We start from the raw sequence: 21,507 nt of genomic DNA, 5'->3' as shown, positions 1-21,507 counted from the left end.
TCTGGAAAATAATTTGAAATTTATCCAAAATTGTTATGATCCAGAATTCTTGTACTTGAAACAAGGACTCTTACAAGATGTTAAGTCAGTGGAATTAATAAGACAATGATTATCTAGTTTAGCATGGTGATTAATAATTCTCTACTAAGTACATGAACTTAGTACTTAATATAGTTCCACAAGATTTACACCTATGATGATGTAATTAGAATAGAGCATATAAAGCTGGGACAAACTCAGCCAGAGACATTCCATCTTCATCAGCCTCATGGTGGCTCTCCAGGGGGACTGAGAGGCTCAGAGTCAAAGCTAGAGAAGACAACACAACTGGAGGCAGGAGTTCAAGCTTTTGGAGCCAAGGAGATTCATTCACTTCATCTCATATCACCATGATGGCTGGCCTGCTGCACTTTTCCCACTGAGACCAAGGTCAGTCTGAAAGACTCTCCAGAAAGCTGCCCAGCCCCAGGCAAAGAGACAATAAAGAATTTGGACTTTAATATGTGGATTTTCTTGTGGTGATTACTCAACTGAAATGAAGGCTGTTTAACCCTCCAGAAAATCAACCAGAACATTACACAAAGTGCTATAAAACTGTGCATATCCCTTTGATCCAGCAATAGTACTACTAAGTCTGTATCCCAAAGAGATCATGAAGTAAATGACCTATATTTGCAAAAGAATTTATAGCAGCCCCTTTTGTGGTTGCCAAATATTAGAAATTGAGGGATATCTATAAATTGGGGAAATGGATAAACAAGCTTCTGTATATGAATGAAATGGAATGCTATTGTGCAATAAGAAATGATGACCAGACAGATTTCATAAAAACGTGAAAAGACTTATATGAACTTATACAAAGTGAATTAGTCAAGAAAACATTTTATACAGTATTAGCAACATTGTGTGATGATCAATTATGAATGACTCAGCTCTTCTTGAAACTGGCATATAACACTGATGACCTAACCAAAATTTCCCATAATTTTCTACAAGCCCTCATGACTGACAGTATCAAACATCTAAGTCAGATCAAGACAGTTGTGTGTTGGTGTATTCCTGGCATTTTTCTTAGAGTTGTTAGCAGCAAAGATTATATGAAACATTCCTCTGCATTTCTTGAAGAGTCTGTGAGTTTTCTCACAATAAGAGCTATTTATCTTTCAGGTCTATTGGATTTCATGCTGTCCATAAGAATGAGGGCATTCAACATACTGATGTTGAGTGGAATTAATTAATTTTATTTTATTTTTTATTTTTTAAACAATTTATGGAACATCTTTTATCTTGAAGTCACTGTTCTCTGTCCTAAGGGGAGATAAAATTAGATGATCCCTGACTTCAGAGGTTTACACTTAAGAGAAATTCTGGAGCTCATGGTGAATTGAGGGACACAAATCAAGAACTGTTCTATGAAATGGAATAGTTCAAAAACTCAGAGTTTCACTATGTACATAATCATTCAAGGATCTTGAGAACAGATTATAGAGGATAATTTAAGGAGGAAAAGAGGAACTTTTCCTTGATAGTTGTAAATAGGCAAATTATTGTGACATTCATTGACAGATTCAATTAGTAATAATGATGATTCATATAACAAGTGAAACCCAGTGTCTAGGTTGCCTGAAGTCTTCTTTTTTATGTCTTTCATTCTATCCTATTTGTTTTTATTTTATATTTATTATTAGAGCTAAAAACCTTGTGATCCCATTTTTCCCTCCTTCTCTTCTCCCCCTTCCCTAGATGGCAAGTAATCCAATATATGTTAAATATGTGCATTTCTTTTATACATATATCCACAATTATTATGCTGTTTAAGAAATATCAGATCAAAAAGGAAAAAAAAATAAGAAAGAAAACAGAATGCAAGCAAACAGCAACAAAAGAGTGAAAATACTATGTTGTCATCCACACTCAGCCCCCACAGTCCTCTCTTTGGGGGCATATGATTCTCTTCATCAAAAGATCATTGGAACTGGCCTGAATCATCTCATTGTTGAAAAGAATCAGAATTGAATCTTGTATAAACTTGTTCCCATATACAATGATATCTTGGTTATACTCACTTCACTTAGCATCAATTCATGTAAGTCTTTTCAAGCCTCTCTGAAATCACCCTGTTGATTGTTGTAGAACAATAACGTTCAATAACATTCATATACGATAATTTATTCAGCTGTTCTCCAACTGATGGGCATCCACTTAGTTTCCAGTTTCTTGCCACTATAAAAAGGGCTGCCACAAACATTTTTGTACATGTGGATCCCTTTCCCTCCTGTGTCCCTTTGGGACACAGGCTCAGTAAAGACATATACTGGGTATGCACATTTGATAGCCCTTTCATAGTTCCAAATTGCTTTCCAGAATGGTAGAATCAATTTACAACTCCATCAACAATGTATTAGTGTCCCAGTTGTCCCACATCCCTTCCAACATCCATCATTATCTTTTCCTGTCATCTTAGCCAATCTTAGAAGTATGTACTGGTACTTCAGGGTTGTCTTAATTTGTATTTATCTGATCACCTTTTAGACCACCTTTTCATATGACTAGAATAGTTTCAATTTCTTAATCTGAAAATTGTCTGTTTATATCCTTTGGTAATTTATCAATTGGAAAATGGTTTGACTTCTTATAAATTGAAATCAATTCTCTATATGTTTTAGAAATGAGGCCTTTATTAGAACCATTGAATGCAAATTTTGCCCAGTTTATTGCTTCTCTTCTAATCTTGTCTGCATTGATTTTGCTTTTACAAAAACCCTTTAACTTAATATAAGCAAAATTATCCATTTTGCATTGAGTGGAATTAACTTTGTAAAAATTTTTGTAAGTATTTTTGTGTTTTGACTGCAGGATGGAATTCCAACCTGCTGTGGTAAGCAGGCCAGAGTTGTATGAAGCTAACAATTTCCAGGATACCTTTTCCATCCCTTTCCTCATGTCAGGAGGTAAAGAATACAGTCATTCAAAAAGGATGCTTAGATAACTAGGCACTGCCAATTCCAGTAAGAAGATGATCTTATGGCCTGGTCCACTTGTGTTCAAGGTTGTGATTACAGTTCCCGTTGTATACACATTTGCCGTTTTGACACTTCCTTATTTCCATAGGTCTTTGAGTTAAGTATAAATGGCAAAATAATTTAGTTGATGTCTTTTGATTTCTGATTAAATTTCATTTAAGTGAGCTAAAGTGTGGTAGTTGTGGTCCTCATTATCTCTTCCAAAGTTATCAAAGTCCAGTGATAAGACAAAAATAAATATGACTGGTGATAAGCTGGTATGCAGTGGATGATCTTGGCATCTTTGATGACTAAGCAAGCTCTAAGTGATCCCCAAAATCTGCTTCAGCCACTTTCATGGCTGTTGGGACAAATGTTCTCATTTATCCATTCTGGTTGGCTCAAGTCTTACTATGTTTGGAGTATATATTCTTCTAATTAACCAAAAAGTTTGAGACCCCTGATTTACCCTTATTCTTGTTTAGTCTACCTGCCAAAATGTTTTACCATAGTGTGGTCACTGCTGTACTTGATATAGCTTCTTGGAGCTACAGGTGAGACTTGGATGAATTATGTGAAAACCAAAGGTGCAAAGCAGCCCCCCCCCCCAAAAGTCTTGGCAGCCCTCATACTAGAGGTTCTAGTATTCCCAGAATGCACCCTACACTTTTAATGTGAAAACATGTTGATAACAAATATATTTTAAAGGATAATATATTTCAGAGGCATCTTGATGCCATGATCTTGCAAAATAGAAGTACTTAAAAAGATTAGGGTGTATTTAAAGTTTTAACAGAAGTGGAGAGATAAAATGTGATGAAAAGGACAATGGCATCCCTGAAGGAGATTGAAATAAAAACTAGGTTTACCTATCTATACTTTTTGTGACTCTGGAAGAGTCACTTAACTCTGGGAAATCATAATCTTCATCTATAAAGTGAAAGGTTTAGGCTGGACGATCTCTCATTTTCCTTTTAGTATTAAATCTCAAACCCAAGGAAATAAAGAAAAGAAAGATTAATAGAACTATTTTGGGGGAATTTCAGATTTGTTAATGTGTGATAGAACAAAATTCAAGGACTGTGATTATACCTGTGTAGACGCTCTCTGTGCTGATGGAGATTACAGTACTCTCCAAACCTTAGTAGAAAATTTTCACAAGATCATTTGGTTGTCAACTTTCTGTTGATGAAAGTCTTAGTTCATAACCAGAGCAGTCCTTGGGTGAAAAACACACAGCTCATAATAAAATAGATTCCTGACATGTCCTATCCACAATCAAATCATCATGTAAAGAACAGCTAAGGAATCTCAGGTATGAGAAAGAGAACAGTAACAACAACAAAAAAATTACCGAGTTCACATAATCACATATTACTAAATGGAAAATTGCTAACACAAGAAAATTTTGGCCTCATGTTCATTTAGAGTTCAGCAAAAGTGGCTAGGAAAGTTGGACTGAAAATGAGGCTGGAAAAGCACCAAGGGAGGCCGAACACTCCTCATAAATGTGTCTGATTGCACTCATGAGAAGAGCCTCTTCAGGTGCAAGCTAATGATTGCAAAAATCAGGTATCATGAGAATTAGGAGATAAAGAAAAAGGGAGAGGAAAGTCTCCTTATTTTTTGAGGACAGGTGCCTGGGGAAAAGAACAAAAAATCCTGAAATTGGTTTGGGTTCAGCTACCTCTGTTCACTCTCTTATCGCTGATTTAGCTTAGCTGAAGTGATAATCAAAATCCAAATTAAAACCACAGTATTTCCTCTGAACTGAAAACCTAGAAGAGCTAGCAAAATTGGAGCAGACAAGGCATCCTACTCTTCTTCAGGATTTCAGTGCATGTGGCCCATGGCTTTTGAAACAGATTGATAGTTTGATAGCTTTAAAATATACTGAATCTGTTGGAAGAGACCCATTCTGTGGAAAGCATCTTACTGCTCACATCCTATATAGATTCTGTAGCAGCCCCCTTACAAGCATGGATAAGGCTGGGCTTTTTGGATCCATGCAAATCACCATTGTAGGTGATGTAAATTATTTGTCAAGAATGTTTGGCTAAGGATATGATGCTCTATGTAGCAGCCATGAATTTTCTTGCTTCCAGATCCCTAAAATCCTTGTTTTACAGCTATGCTATACTGATGGCATGTGCCACAGGAATATTTGAGTGAATAGTGCTCAAAACATTTTCAATATGATAAATTTAAAAAATATAATTTTGAAAATTTCCAAATAGTGAAGTATACAATTAAGAATAGGAGAGTGGTGTTTATCTTGCTATTTAAGTGATCTGAACTTTAGTATTTCAGAAATTCTACTGAAATATAAGAAAAAAAAAGAACAAACAAGCAAAGAGAGCTAGGTCTGAAGGGGTGATGAAAAGTAATGGCCATCCAAACTCTTTTATTTTATACTTGTATGTCTTTTGGCCTACTAAATAGACTAATTTTCTTTCCCCCCTTCCTTTCTTTCTTGCTCTCCCCCACACAATACTCTTTGGTGTGTGTGTGTGTGTGTGTGTGTGTGTGTGTGTGTGTGTATGTGTGTGTGTGTGTGTGTGTATGTTTGTGTTTGTATCAGCTAATCATGTAGATATCTACAGTGCTTGACCTGAAGTTAGAAAGAATAGTTTAAATCCTGCCTCAATTATTTTCAAACTGTGTGTCTTAGAATCCTCATCTATAAAATGGACATAATAATTGCACCTACCTCCAAGGAATGGTGAAAAAATAAATTCACATAGTATTTATAAAGTGCTTTGCAAACTTAAAATGTGTGTACAAATACATACATATGTGTGTGCATATATGTATTTATTTATATGGAAGAGGGAGGGAGAGGAAGAGAGAGGAATAGAGAAAAGTGGGGTCTAAAATCAAGTGCTATTTTTCAGTTGCTCTAAATTTTGACATCTTCTTACTCCCACTGTCACACTCTAAGCATAGTGAAAATGCATCATATTCAGTTTCAAATTTGCTTCCTTGGGCCTGTGTTATGTCTACAAAATATCTGTATTTTTAAGCATACTGCATTTTTTAACTCCAGATTTTCTTTTTAATCACTAACACAAGAGCACTACATCTCTTTGGTCACTAAGCACCTGAATTATTCAAGATTAGTGTGACATATATACGGAGATTGGTTTGATGTAGCCAGAGCAAGGACAGGACAGTCACTGCTCACATGATAGTAACTTCCTTCCAGAGGTTTCAGGGTCCTTTTCCACAATATGAAAAAACCCATTAATCACTACCCAAAGGGGAAAGTCAGGGTGTCAATGAATCTCTGAAATATTAAGATGCCAGGAAGGCTCTAGCTAATGAACTGGAATTAAACATCAGAATAAGAAGTTGAAGTGGATTTCTTAGAATTCTTCTGCCTCACAGTCAATTCACCCATAGGCAAAAGGACAAAGCACTCCCCTTAATATTGGCCCTCATTCTTAATTTTTAATAACAGCTGTTCGGATTCACTACAAAATAATAATAATAATAATACAATTATAGAATGCCTTCATCATTCTAAGGCAGATACATTCTGGCAATCTTAGCTTCATTTTATAAATCTTGCCCCAAATCATACAACTACTATGTAGAGTAAAGATTTGCACCTAGGTTTTCTGAACAGCTCCAACATACATTCTATCATACTACTAGCCACACAGAATATGGTTATATTTTCAGGATCATTTTCTTCAATTCAGCAAATATTAATTTTATAGTCCTAAAGAACCTTAGACATAAACTAGTAGAAATGTCCTAATTTTTAAGATGAAGTAAGCAAGCTCAGAGATAGGAAATTATTTCATTAATGTTGCATAGGTTCAGATTTAACAAGTACTTTGATCCCAAATCCAAGATTTTTTTCATTTTACCAGGATATTCCAATGTAAGGCAATTCAATTTGGTTTAACAAAATATCACCAGTATTGTCTATTAGGAGCAGCATCCATTTTTAGGCATTGGTGGAAACTGGAAATTTCCATGAAAATGGTATCAGTTGAACTTAGCCCTGGAAAGAAAATAAGAGAATGTTTGCTTGTTGTGGTCCAGACCCTTGTCTTCATTCATGTAGGTATATTCACAATGTGGAAATTTCTTTCACACATTTGAAACTAAGCCACTATGTGTTTGGAGCTTGCTGAAGCCATTGACAGAGAACCAATTGTTAAAATTTCAGCAAATGCTTGGAAATCATCAAATGCTGCATATCAAAGCTTGACTTATTGCTTGTCTAAACTTAAGAAAGTGATATAAATATGTTAATAATATTTTATGTATATATATATATATATATATATATATATATATGCTTCCTGTTAGCTCCTCCTCTTAACCCTGCCCCTAGAGCTAGTTTAAATAAGTATAAATAAATGTTAAATATTGTTAACTATCTGCCTCTAATCGTCCAATAAGTGGTTAAGTGACTTGTTAACACTATACACACTGCCTTTGTCAGAGAAAGCATTTGAATCCAGGTCTACTTTGTTGCAAGTTTAGTCCTTTTTGTTTTTATATATCTTTCTACTTGTCTATTTGCCTACTTGTCTACCTACTTTATCTATATATCTATTTATCTATCTACCTGTCTGTCTACCTATCTAACTATTCATCTACACAAATAATCTTAATACATATGTTCCCTGATGATTAAATTAAAAAGTTTGCAAAACAAGTTCTGTCTAAAGAATAAGAAATGCAAGGTTCTTATTGCCATTAAAGATTAGGGAATACTTCATGGAGCTTAAATAAGATAAAATGCCATTTTAAGGATTGTAGACAAGTCCTAGCAGAAATCAATAACTATATATGGTTTATACATGAGATAGAGATGTTATGGTTATTGTTTATTTTTTTTAGGAAGCATAAACTATAAATGGGGTACCATATGGGATGGAAAGGTAGACCCATTTCTGCCAGGGCTTAGAATCATCTTGCCAGGGTGGAGCTGAATGGGGCCTTTCTCCATGGTGCTCCAAGATAACAAATAGCTTTGATGCAATTCAGTTTGACAATGCAATTTGAGCCCTACTCAAAGTTAATACAAATCTTCTTTATCACATGTAAACTCAGTGGGGACAATCTAACTTTAATCTCTTCATCTTTTCATTTGGGATGTTCCAAATTCATTCCCCTTGAAATGTTCTCCGAGGATCAAATTTCCAAGTGGGAGCATGGAGAAAAAAGGACTACTAAGAGTCCTTTTATTGCAATAGTGTCTGCTTCCAAAATATTGGTAACTGTGGCTTCTGTGTCTGAATCATTTTGCTGCTTCCTTGACTTCAAAGTCTTAATGTGTTATTTCTGCTGCTATTTTTTTTTAGTTCCTACATTTCCTAATTAATTTTCAGTTAAATAATTCATTCCTTTTGTAATAAGCTCCTTTTATTGAGGCAAGACAAGACAGGGCCCTTCCAGCTAAAATCATGACTCTGACTTGACTTATGGACTGGTGCTGTTGGTCTCCTTAAAAGCAAATTCTATTTCTCCACAGACATCAATATCTGTATTTGGGATGCTGTCTGAAAGAACCTTATTATTGCTGTGTGTTGCTGACAAGTAAGGCACTAATGCCATCTATTGTAATGGAGAGTAAGTTGATTTACTGCTAGGCATAGTGAGCTAATAGGGAATGTGAAGCATGCAGATGGTAACAGCAGTTCCTAATATTAACCTTTGTGTAGTAGAAACATAGAATGTTACAGATTCAAAGGACCTGAGTTCAAATCTTGTTACTTCTTACCATATAACCTTAGAGAAGTGATTTAATTCTTTTGAGCCACATTTTTTAAAATCATTTTTAAAAAAAATATTATTATTATTATTATACCATATTGCTATGAAGGTTTCATCAATTTCTAAATCTATAATCTTCTTAGCCATCAGTAATGTAGGATATCAAAACTATTTTGTCATGATGGGAAATACTTAACCTGATAAAACTAAAGTGACTTCTAGCTACTTTTTCAGCTGTGTGGTACAGTGGATAGAGTGATAGGCCTAAAGTTCAGAAAACCTGACTTTAAATCCTGCCTCAGTCAATTACCAGTTGTAAGATTCTGAATAAGCATTTAATCTCGGCCTACCTCAGTTTCCTCAGCTGTAACATGTGGGTATTAATAGCACTTAGTTCCCAGTATTGTTGTGAAGATCAAATGAGATATTATTTGTAATGTGCTTAGCATAATAAAGAGCACTTACTAAATGTTTGTTCCCTTCTTTTCCTCTTCCCCTCAGCTCAGTGTCCTACAAAAATTCAGCCAGTCAAGAATGTTTGCTGACATGAAGGACGATGCTCTGGGACCCCATTTCTCTGAATTCAAAGAGAAAAGAGTTATCACAATCTAGCCCCTATGTAACTTCTTACAATGAGGCTGATTCCTATTGTTTTATGGACAGGAGCAGCAAGACAGGTTCTGACATATGACAATATCACAGTGTTTTGACTTTAGAGGATGTCTTCATGCCATATCTTTTGAATGGAATGCCAAAGAAGTGTGAAATGTTCAGCAATTTGAACAAAATGTTCATTGCATCCCACTGACTTCCTTTCCCCAGGACTGATGAGAACTCAGAGAAGTTCTCCAAATGGCTGAGTCTTTTCTCCCCTCCTCCCTTTCCCCCCTTTTGGATAGCCTCTACTCATAGGAATCTTTGGATAAGTTCTAGGAATTCTCAAAAGTTAATATCAAATGCAGAGCTTATAATCTGGAACCTTGAGGCAAGGCTGTGGAAGTCATGCTTGGTAGTAGAATCATAACTTGGAAGGTAGCTCAGAGATGAAAGAGCCCAATGCATTTTTGAGTCATAATTCTTTCTACAATAAGAAGGCTTTACTTGAAGTCCTTCACTAATGGGGAAATCATCACTAAATAATTTTGGGACAACTTTTATTGTTAGTAAATTTTTCTCCTTCCCATGAAATCTCTTGCATCCCATTTAATATTATTTTTCAAATATACATAAGGATGGTTTTCAACATTCATTTTCATATGATTTTAACTCCAAATTTTTCCCTTTCTTCACCCCCCCCATACCTCTCTCCCTAAGACAGCAGCCAATCTCTATGTACAGTTTTATAGCTTTTGAGGCACAGTTCCAAATTGTTTTTCAGAATGGTTGAATTCATAAAACAACCAAAAATGCATTAGTTTTTCAATTTTCCCACATCTTCTTCTATAGAGGGCCACAGAGAGTGGGGAACTCTGGGTGAGGTATAAGACCCTTCAGCCCAGAGGGAACCTGCTAACAATGTCTAGTTCAGCTCTCCATCTTCCCTAAAGTCTTTTGGTTTTCCTGAGAAGTCAGGGGGTGGTGACAACCTGTGTTGTGATTGAAGCAGAGTGATACCAGGTGGCAAAGAGCAGTATTGTTTTGCTTATATAAGGGTGGTAGGATATATAAGGGTGAAAAACCTTGGAATAAACAGACTACATATTTCCACCATTCTTGGGAGTCTTGCCTCATAACACCTCCACTAAGATGGTATATTTTAACCACCCCACCATGAGAGCTCTAGCATGCTTCCTAGAGCTTTTGTTATCGCAATTTGGGGCTCTAGAAAGCAGAACATAACATTCTTCAACATTTATAATTTTCCTTTTCCATTATATTAGCCAATCTGAATTGTTTTAATTCATATTTCTCTAATCAATAGTGATTTAGAGGATTTCGTATATGGCTATAGCTTTAATTTCTTCATCTGAAAGCTTCCTGTTCATATCTTTTGATCATTTCTGAAGTGGAGTGATTTATATTCTTATAAATTTGATTCAGTTCTCTATATATTTGAGAAATGAGACCTTTATCAGTAAAAATGGCTATAAAATTTGTTTCCCATTTTTCTGCTTTCCAGCTAATCATGGTTGTGTTGGTTTTGTTTGTGCAAAAATGTTTAAATTTAATGTAATCAAAATTTCCCATTTTGCATTTCATAATGTTCTCTATCTTGTAATTGATCATAAACTCTTTTCTGCCGGGTAAACTATTCCTTGCTCCCCTAATTTGCTTATGACATCATCCTTTATGTTTAAATCATCATTTGGCCTTATATTGGTATAAGGTGCAAGATGCTGGTCTATATTTAGTCTCTGTCATAATGCTTAACAGTTTTTCTAAAAGGTTTAGTCAAATAGTGATTATTATTTCAAAGCTGGCATCTTTGAGTTTATCAAATAGTAGATTACTGTGGTAGATACATTGATCAATAATGTATCTTGTGCATTTAACTTTTCCATTAATCCACCACTTTATTTCTTAGGCACTACCAACTAGTTTGGATGATTGCTGCTTTATAATACTTTTTAGATTTGGTATAGCTGTAGTCTACTTTCCTTTATCTTTCATTAATTCATTTGATATTCTTAAACATTTGTTCTTCAAATTAATTTTATCACTTTTTCTACCTCTAGAAAATAATTTTTGGCAGTGATTGATATGGAATTTAATAAGCAAATTATTTTAGGTAAAATATCATATAATCTTATTCGTTTACCCATGAGCAATTGATATTTTCCTAGTTTTTTAGATCAGACTTTATTTGTGTGAAAAGTGTTTTGTAATTGTGTTCATATAATTCCTCAGTTTGCCTGGCAGGTAGCCACCCAAATATTTTACATTATCTACAGTTATTTTAAATGGAATTTCTCTATTTCTTATTCCCAGACTTTGTTAGTAAGGTAGAGAAATACTGATGATTTATGTGGGTTTATTTTAAATCCTGTAACTTTGCTAAAGTCGATCATTTCAAGTAGTTTTTAAGTTGATTAACTAGGATTCTCTAATTTTGCCATCACATCATCTGCATAGAATGTAGTTTTATTTCCTCATTGATTATTCTATTTCCTTCAATTTCATTTTTTTCACTTATTGCTAAAGGTAACTTTCCACTAGCACAACAATAAATAAGAATGGTGAAAATAGACGTTTTTGTTTCACCCCTGATTCCATTGAACACTTGCTGTTGGTCTTAGATAAATGCTACTTATCATTTTAAAGAAATCTCTAGTTATTCCTATGCTTTATAATGTTTTTTAATAGTAATGGGTGCTATTTTTTATCTAAAGTTTTTTCTACATCTATTGAGATAATCATATGCTTTCTGTTAATTTTCTTATTGATTTAGCTTTTTTCATACAAAATGTAGTTGCTATACTCAATGGCCTAGAAATTACTTTCCAGTTCTAAATTTATGTTACTGATTCCATTTTTTTTAAACATTTGATCCATGTTGTAATCTGGTAAAAAAAAAAAAACTATTTGGAGTTTGATATTCTATATTTTTCTTAAAAATTATCCTTCCCAGGGAAGGGGAATAAAATTATACAGAAGCCTTGAATGTCAGGCCAAAGATCATGCATGGATTTAAATTTGTAGGCAATGAAGAATATTTAAACACTTATGAGCATGGTAATCATAGGAAAATGGTATGCTTAGGAATGGTAAATGCTTAGGAAAATTATGCTTGTATAGATGTGCAGGATAAAGAGAAAATGTGAGAGACTTCTAGCGTCTTCAGTTTAAGTCAATATTTGTTAAAGAACCATTGTAGTAAGTTCAAATCCTGGACTTGATGATTGAAATAATATAGCTCTTTCCACTAGGAAATTTGCAATTCAGTGTGGAAAAGGAGTATACAAATAAGTAGGCCAGCCACTTAACCTCCCTTTGGGCTCAATTTCTCCATCTGTAAGATTAATGGGTTGTACTAAATAGCTTCTGTGATGCCTTCCTATTCTAAATCTATGATCCTCCGAACTAAGAAGGAATAGAAAGAAAGGAGATATCTAGGAAATTGACCTAAAAGATCTAAAAGATGAAGAGATTAGTTTCCCCTGCTTCAAAGACAAATAAGCTCTTCTGGATTGCAATAAACCAATTTACAGAATCAATAGGAGTGGAATCCTTGAACTCTTCAAAATCAGTCTATCATATTCTGAAAAACAATGAAAACATTCAATAGTGAGATTGCAGTTACCCAAATGCATTTGGTTCTGGATCTTTTGAATGCCATAAAACCCTCAAAAACATTCTACATATCCATCATTATTATCTAAAGTGCAGTAACTTGCTATGTACAGGCATTATTCCTGGCATAGAGGGAAAAAGCCAAAAATTTCCATTTATAGAAAAGGCTAAGGAACCAAGCAATCATACTGATGACTTCTCTAAAAGGCTACCTGGTTAAATGTTAGTTCTTTTTCTCCAATGAAGAATGTCAGCCTTTCTTCTAAAATAACTTCAGAGAACTATGAAACTGAAAAATATTAACTGATCATGGGGCTTCAAAGCCTAATTCAACAAGATCCACTTTACTTGATTTGGGCAATTTAACCAGTTTGAAGATGAATTTACCTCATTTGCCATAACAGTTTCTTGATGTGGCTTTGCCTAAAAACGGAGAGAGTTTAGGAGGGGGAAGATAAGGTAGGAAATAGGAAATGAGAATCAATGTTAGCATGAGGCAGGACACATCATCCTAACATAGGCCATGCTCACAAGATAAAATTTAAAGGTATTTCAGTGCTGAATGAGGCCTATTGGAGAGTTGTTACAAGCAGAGAAAAGAATCAGTCAATTTACCATTGTTGTAATCATTCTCCCCATAAAGAAGAGTACAGCTGCTTTTTCTAATGAAATAGCCTTTCTTCTTGCCTTAATCAGCTGATTGAATCCTCTTCAAGGATTAAATAATAACAGAAACAAAAAAAAAATCAGCATTTTTAAAAAATCATCAAGCATTGCAGAGATGATAAAGATAGCATCCAATTTTCTAGAAACATACTATTTCTATTTCTATGTTAACTTTTATTTCCTGGAATTTCTTTGACTGTAATGATAATAAAATAATAGCTCAAAATTATATATTTTTTGGCTTATAAAATCACACAACTTTAGTCATGCACCTTGTAGCAACATTAGGTTTTAGTTTTTAATGTTTTTTTTGGGGAAGAGGGAAGTGAAAGGGAAAAAATGGGGTTAATCCTGACCTAAGATTTTCTCATTTTAAAGAATTTTAGTTGTATTGGGGTAGAGCCAAGATGGTGAAGAATAGATAAATCTTGATCTGAGCTCTTCCTGACTTTCTTTAGGTCAACACCAGATCAAGCCTCTGAACAGGTTCTCTGACAGAACCTACAACTATTTTCAGTGTAATAAATTTCCAGCAGAAGATATTTTGGAAGAACTTCAGGAAAGATCTGTCTCAATTAGGTGGGAATAGGAGGAGGTTGTAGGCCAATGTAGGTACAGTAAAGTTCAGTGCAGTAGAGGGAGACCCAGGCTGGAGAGGCTTCTGTACACTGGGGGAATATAGTAGGAGGCTCATAGCTAAAATATGGCAGCATTTGCTACTTTGTACTTGTTCAGAAGACAGTGGATCAGCAGATTAACCATGAGACCTTCAACACATCTACAGAAGGTAAATAGGGAACCCTGAATCTCAGCATAATGAGGACTTGGCCATGGCCACCCAGAATGGGAAAGAGGCCTGACGCCCCAGCCCCAGACAGTGTAAAGCCACTTTTGCCTGTAGAGAAAGCTTAGGACAATCTCCCCTTGGCCCTAAAAGCAGACCTCAACATTTAAAAATGAACTAAAAAGCAAAAAGTGCTGTGACCATGGATAGTTTCTATGGGACAGGAAAGAACAGACCTCAAACCCTGACAACACTAAAGGCAGAACATCTCCAGATGAAGCTTCAAAAAGTGATATAAAGTGAAATAAATGAGATAAATCTTCATGTTACAATATGAATTGTAATGAATTTTGAAAAACATCAAAAAAATCTTAAAAGAAAGCTAAATGAAAATAGGGAAAGGAAATGAGAATTCTGGAAAAGGAAACACAGATATCTGAAGAAAACCACTCTCTAAAGAATAATTTTGATGAAATGGAAAAAAAGATAACTCCTTGAAAAACAGAATTTCAAAAATAGAAAAAAAATCCAATGAACAAAACTATTCATTTAAAAGTTCAAAAAGAGATAAAAAAGGTAAGTGAAGAATATAATTCTAAAAATTAGAACTAAACAAATGGAAGTGAATGACTCAATAATACGTCAAGAATCAGTCAAAAACTTTAACAAAATAAAAACAAATAGAAGAAAATGTAAAATAATTCTTTGGGGGAAAAAAAACTGACCTGGAAAATAGATCCAGGAGAGACAATCTAGGAATTATTGGACTATTTGAAAATCATGATGGGGAAAACAAGCCTAGACAAGATCTTTCAAGAGAACATCAAAAAAAGGTGCTCTGATATCCCAGAAACACGGGGTAAATAGCCATAGAAAGAATCCACCAATCACTTCCAGTAAGAGACCCTAAAATGAAAACTCCAAGGAAAACTTTAGCTAAATTTCAGAATTATCACATCAAGGAGAAAATACAATAAGCATCCTGAAAAAAGCAATTCAAATATCAAGGAACCAAAATCAGGATTACCCAGGACCTAGCAGCTTCCACTTTAAAGAATGAAAAGAACATGATATTCTGGAGGGCAAGGGAACTGGAACTGCAGCCAAAAATCAACTATTCACCAAAATCAAGCATTATCTTTCAGGGCAAAAGATAGACATTTAGTGAAATAGGGGATTTTCATTTATTTTTGATAAAAAGACCAGAGCTGAGCAGAAAAGTTGATCTTCAAATACAGAACTCAAAGAGAAGCATAAAAAGGGAAGGAAAAAAACCTGTTTTTTAGAGATTGAATTGTTTACATCCCTATGTAGGAAGATGACAGGGTTAACTCTTGAGAACTGTAGGAATTGAAGTAGAAGAAGAGGGAAAGGGAAATAAAATAGGATAAATAACATCACCTGAAGAAGCAAAAAGACCTATTAAAATTCAGAGAAAAAAGAGGGGGAATGAACATTATGTGAACCTTAATCTCATTGAATTTGGCTCGAAGAGAGAATATCAGACATATTTACTTTAATATAAAAACTTGTTTCATCTGATAGGGAAGTAGGAGGAGAAAGGGGGAAAGAAAAGGGTGAAATAATAGAAGGAAGAACAGAAATAGAAGGAGAAAAGGACAAGAAAGGCTTAAGGGACTGTAAAAGGGAATGGCTTTTTGAGGGAGGGGGTGCTCAGAAAGAAAACATTTGTGAGTAGGAAAAGGGGAAAGAAAACAAAAAAAAATGTTAGTTGGGGGGAAATACAGAGTTAATAATTTTAACTGTGAATAATGTACTCTTTCATAAAACAAAAGAGAAAAACAGACTGGACTAAAAAGCCAGAATTCTACAATTTCTTGTTTACAAGAAACACATTTAAAGCGGAGTGATACATATGGAGTAAACGTTAAAAGCTGGAGCAGAATCTATTTTGCTTCAGCTGAAGTAAAAAAATAAAACGAAAAACACAGCATTAGCAATCCTTATCTTAGATCAAGCAAAAGCAAAAATAGATCTCATTAAAAAGATAAGGAAGGAAAGTACATCTTGCTAAAGGATACTACAGATAATGAAGTAACGTCAAAAATAAAGATATATGCACTAATCAAGGGTCCTCAAACTACGGCCAGCAGGCCAGTTGCCGTAGCTGAGGACAATTATCCCCCTCACCCAAGGTTATGAAGTTTCTTTATTTAAAGGCCCACAAAACAAAGTTTTTGTTTTTAATATAGTCCGGCCCTCCAACTGTCTGAGGGACAGTGAACTGGCCCCCTATTTAAAAAGTTTGAGGACCCCTGCAGTGGTCTAGTATCCAAGTTGCTAAAGAAGAAGTTAAGAGAACTGCAAGAAGAAATAAACAGCAAAACAATACTAGTGGGGTATCTCAACCTTACTTTTTCAAAACTAGATAAATTGAACGATAAAATAAATAACAGAGATGTTAAGGAGGAAAATAGAGTTTTAGAACAGTTAGGTATGACAGATCTTTAGAGGAAATTGAATGAAGATGGAAAGGAATACACTTTTTCTCACTGGCACATTGAATCTACACAAAAATCAACAATGTGTTAGGGAACAAAACCCTCAAAATTAAATGCAGAAAGGCAGAAATAATAAATGCATTTTTTTCAGATCATGATGCAATAAAATTATATGTAACAAAAAGCTAGTGAAAACAGACCAAAACCTAGTTGGAAACAAAATAATCTAATCCTAAAGAATGAGTGGGTGAAATAAGAAATCATCAACACAATTGAAAATTTCTTCCAAGAAAATGACAATACAGAGTAAACATACCAAAATTTATGAGATGAAACCAATGCAGTTCTTAGGGGAAGTTTTAAATCTATAGATGCCTACTTGCCTAAAATTGAGAGAGAGGATGCATGAATTGAACATGCAACTAAAAAAGCTAGAAAAAGAACAAATTTAATCCCCCAAATAAATACCAAATTTAAAATTCTGATAATAAAAGGGGGGATTTAAAAAAATTATAAATTAAAAAAGTTATTAATCAACTTTCTAAGAAAAAATCTCCAAGGCCAGATAGATTTACATGTGAATCCTATCAAACATTTAAAGAACAATTAATTGCAATACTATACAAACAATTTGGAAAAATAGGGAAAGGAGTCCTACCAGATTCCTTTTATAACACAGATATTGTACTGATACCTAAATCAGGTAGGGTTAAAACAGAGAAAAAAATTACAAAATTTTCCTAACAATTCCCTAATTACAAAAAATATTACAATTTCCCTAATGAATATTGAAGTAAAAATATTAAATAAATAAAATAGAAGCAAAGAGATTAGAGAAAGTCATTCCCTTGAAAATACACAATGACCAAGTAGGATTTATACCAGGAAAGTAGTACTGATTCAATATTAGGAAACAATTAGCATAATTAACTATATCAATAACCAAACTAATAGAAATAATATGATTCTCTCAACTCATGCACAAAAAATATTTGACTAAATCCAACATACATCCCTATTAAAAACACTAGAAAGTATTGGAGTCAATGGAGTTTTCCTTAAAATAATTACCAACATCTATTTAAAAACATCAGCAAGCATTATATGTAATGAAAATAAACTAGAACCATTCCCAATAGGATCAAGGGTGAAACAAGGTTGTCCACTGTCACCATTACTATTATTACTAGTTAATATTGTATTATAAATATAAGCTTCAGTTATGAGATTTAAAAATTAAATAAATTACAGTAGTTAATTAGGAAACCAAATTATCTCTCTTTGCAAATGATACAATGACATGCTTTGAGAAGCCTAAAAAAATTACTAGAAATAATTCACAACTTTAGCAAAATTTCAGTATAAAAAATAAATCCACAGTAATCATCAGCATCTCTATGTTACCAACAAAGTCCAGTAGAAAGAGATACAAAGAGAAATTCTATTTAAAATTACTGTAGATAATTTGAAATACTTGGGAGTCTACCTGCCAGAACATTATGAATACAATTACAAAACACTTTTCACACAAATAAAGTCAGATTTAACAAATTGGAAGAACATCATTTGCTCTTCAGTAAGCCTAGCTAATATCATAAAAATGACAATTCTACCTAAATCAATCTATTTATTCAGTGTCATTAATAATACTCCCAAGAAATTATGTTACAGAGCTAGAAAATTTATCTGGAGGAACAAAGATCAAGAATTTCAAGGAAATTAATAAAGAAATGCAAATGAAGGTGACCTAAGTCTGAACCAGATCAAAAACTATATTATTAAACAGTGGTCATCGAAAGTATTTGGTGCTGGTTAAGAAATAGAATAGTCAATTAGTAGAATAGGTTAGGTTCATAAGACAAATCCATAACTCTTATAATCTATTTTTTGATAAATTCAAAGACTCCAGCTTTTAGTATAAGAACTCACTTTTTGACAAAAATTGTAGAAAGTTAAAAATTAGTATGGCAGAAACTAGGTCGGCATTAACGCACATCTAATATCTTATACCAAGATAAGTTTGAAATGAGTTCATGATTTAAATTTAAAGAGTGATACTATAAGCAAATTAGAATAATTAAGTATAATATTCTTCTCTAAAATATAATCTTCTATGGGAGCAGGTTTCTTGGGGACCTTCTGGAGGCAGGCAGTAATCACCACAAGTGCAGCCAGGGATTAAAGTCTAAATCCTTTATTGTCTCTGTCAAAATTTTATCTCCTTCATTTGGGGCTTGGCTAGTTTTTCTTAGAGGCCTTTGGTAGTTTTGGTTCCCAGAGCTTAAGCTGCCTTCTCTGGCTTGTGAATCTCCTCGACTGAATCCTGGCTGAGGATCTGAGAACTTCTAGTAGGCTTCTGTTCTTTGGCCCTGAGACTCCTCCTTATATATGTTGTCTTAAAGGTGTGAACTTGTGGAATTATACTGAGTACTAAGTACATGTAAATTAGAGAGTCATTATCTCATCAATTCTACTGACTTGGCACCTTGTAAGAATTCTAACAATTAAGAACAGTTTTCCTCTCAGATCTGTGGAGAAGAGAGCAATTTGTGGCCAAAGAGAACTAGAATACTTTTATAAAATACAAAAATGGATGATTTTGATTATATTAAGTTAAGAGTTTTTGTTGGGACACTGGTTCTGATAACGGCCTCATTTCTAAAATATATATAGAAAACTGTCTCAAATTTTTAAGAATACAAGCCATTCTCTAATTGACAAATGGTCAAAAGATATGAATAGACATTTTTCATATGAAAAATTAAAATTTTTCTAATCATATGAAAAAAGTTCTAAATCATTATTGACCAGAGAAATGCAAATTAAGAAAACTCTGAGGTTTAAGAAAACTCTCAGACTGGCTAAGATGACAAGAAAATATATTGATGAATATTGGAGGGGATGTGGGACACTAATATTAATACTGATCCAACCATGTCAGAGGGCAATTTGGAACTATTCCCAAAAGACTATCAAACTGTGCATACCCTTTGATACAGCAGTGTCTCTATTGGGCCTATATCTCAAAGAGATCATAAAAAAGGGAAAAGAACCCACATGTATAAAAATTTTTGTAGCAGCCCTTTTTGTAGTAGCAAGAACCTGGAAATTGAGCTGATGCCCATCAGTTAGAGAATAGCTAAATTAATTATGGCATATAAATTTTATGGAATGTTATTATTGTTTTTTAAGAAATGTTCAGTAGGATGATTTCATCAAGTCCTGTAGAGAGTTACATTAATTGATGCTAACTGAATTGTGTAAAGCCAAAAGAACATTGTACATAGTAATGATTATTTGATGATCAGTTCTGATAGACATGATAGATAGAATGGCTCTTTTCAACAGTAAGGTGATTTGGACCAGTTCCATTGATCTTTTGATGGACTTATTTTTACCCAGGGAGAAGATTGTGGGGAATGAGTGTGGATCACAACATTGTATTTTCACTTTTTTATTGTCATTTGATTGCATTTTGTTTTCTTTCTTAATTATTTTTTCATTTTTGATCAGATTTTTTTGTGCATGATAATTGTGGAAATACGTATAGAGGAACTGCACATGTTTAACATATATTGTATTACTTGCTATCTAGGAGAAGAGTGTGAGAAAAAGATTAGTAGGAAAAAAAATTGGAACACAAGTTTTTCAAGGGCAAATGTTGAAAGCTATTTATGCATATGTTTTGAAAATGAAAAACTTTAAAAAATAATTGTAGTTGAGAAAAATTTCTAACAGTGTTCATTAGTAACTGCTCTGCTATTTATAGTCTTCAGAGAGATTCCTGGGATTAATGGAAATAATTTGATCAGGTCTATATAGCCAGATGAATTTAGGATTTATTGATAGTGAGCTTGACTTTTTAATATTATATATTATCATATTATCCTGTTTTTTCTAGGTATTAAATATGGAACGTGAGCTCAGAGAAGCTTTGACCTGTCTTGGTCACAAAACTAGTGAATGTAATAGGCAAGATTCAAATCCAGATTATCTGAACTCCATATTAGGTCCTCTATATACTACATTTCAATAGCAACCGATAGCATGAGACAGACACGCTTCTAATAAGCAAACTGGCAACACACAACTTGTTGATAGATGATATTCGGTTTGAAAAGAATAAATAATGCTTAGATAATTCTCTTTTCAATTAGGCATTCCTGGTCTATAAATGATTTCTTATATTCATTATTAGGAAGGATAAACCAAATCTAAGCAATTAAATATTTTGGGCCATGAAGTTATCCAGAGGTGAAATTTACTCTCCCTATCAGTTGCCTACTGGAAAAATATAAAACAAAACAGAACAGTTGAACCCAATAGTCACAGAATTAGCAAGGCTTATTGTCAATTTGATCCAAATTCTTTATCCTTTAATGGAAATGACATCTAGATCAGACTAAGCAAAAGACATCAAGTTTCTGCTTTAAAAATTCTATAAAAATATCTTCCTTTCCTTCTTATTTCTTTGTCTTCTGTCCCTCTCCCTTCTCTCTTTTTTCTTTTTCCCTCCCCTCACCCCCTTCCTTTTTCTCCTCTCCCCTTTTCTTTCTTGGTCTCTCTTCCCTTCCTCTGAAAGTCTGCATGTATATAATATAATATTGTAAAGTATATATATAAATAT

Source organism: Sarcophilus harrisii, chromosome 2, assembly GCF_902635505.1.
Source record: "Sarcophilus harrisii chromosome 2, mSarHar1.11, whole genome shotgun sequence".
Lineage (NCBI taxonomy): Eukaryota > Metazoa > Chordata > Mammalia > Dasyuromorphia > Dasyuridae > Sarcophilus > Sarcophilus harrisii.
The sequence above is the reverse complement of the archived record's forward strand: the minus strand, read 5'-3'. Positions refer to the sequence as shown.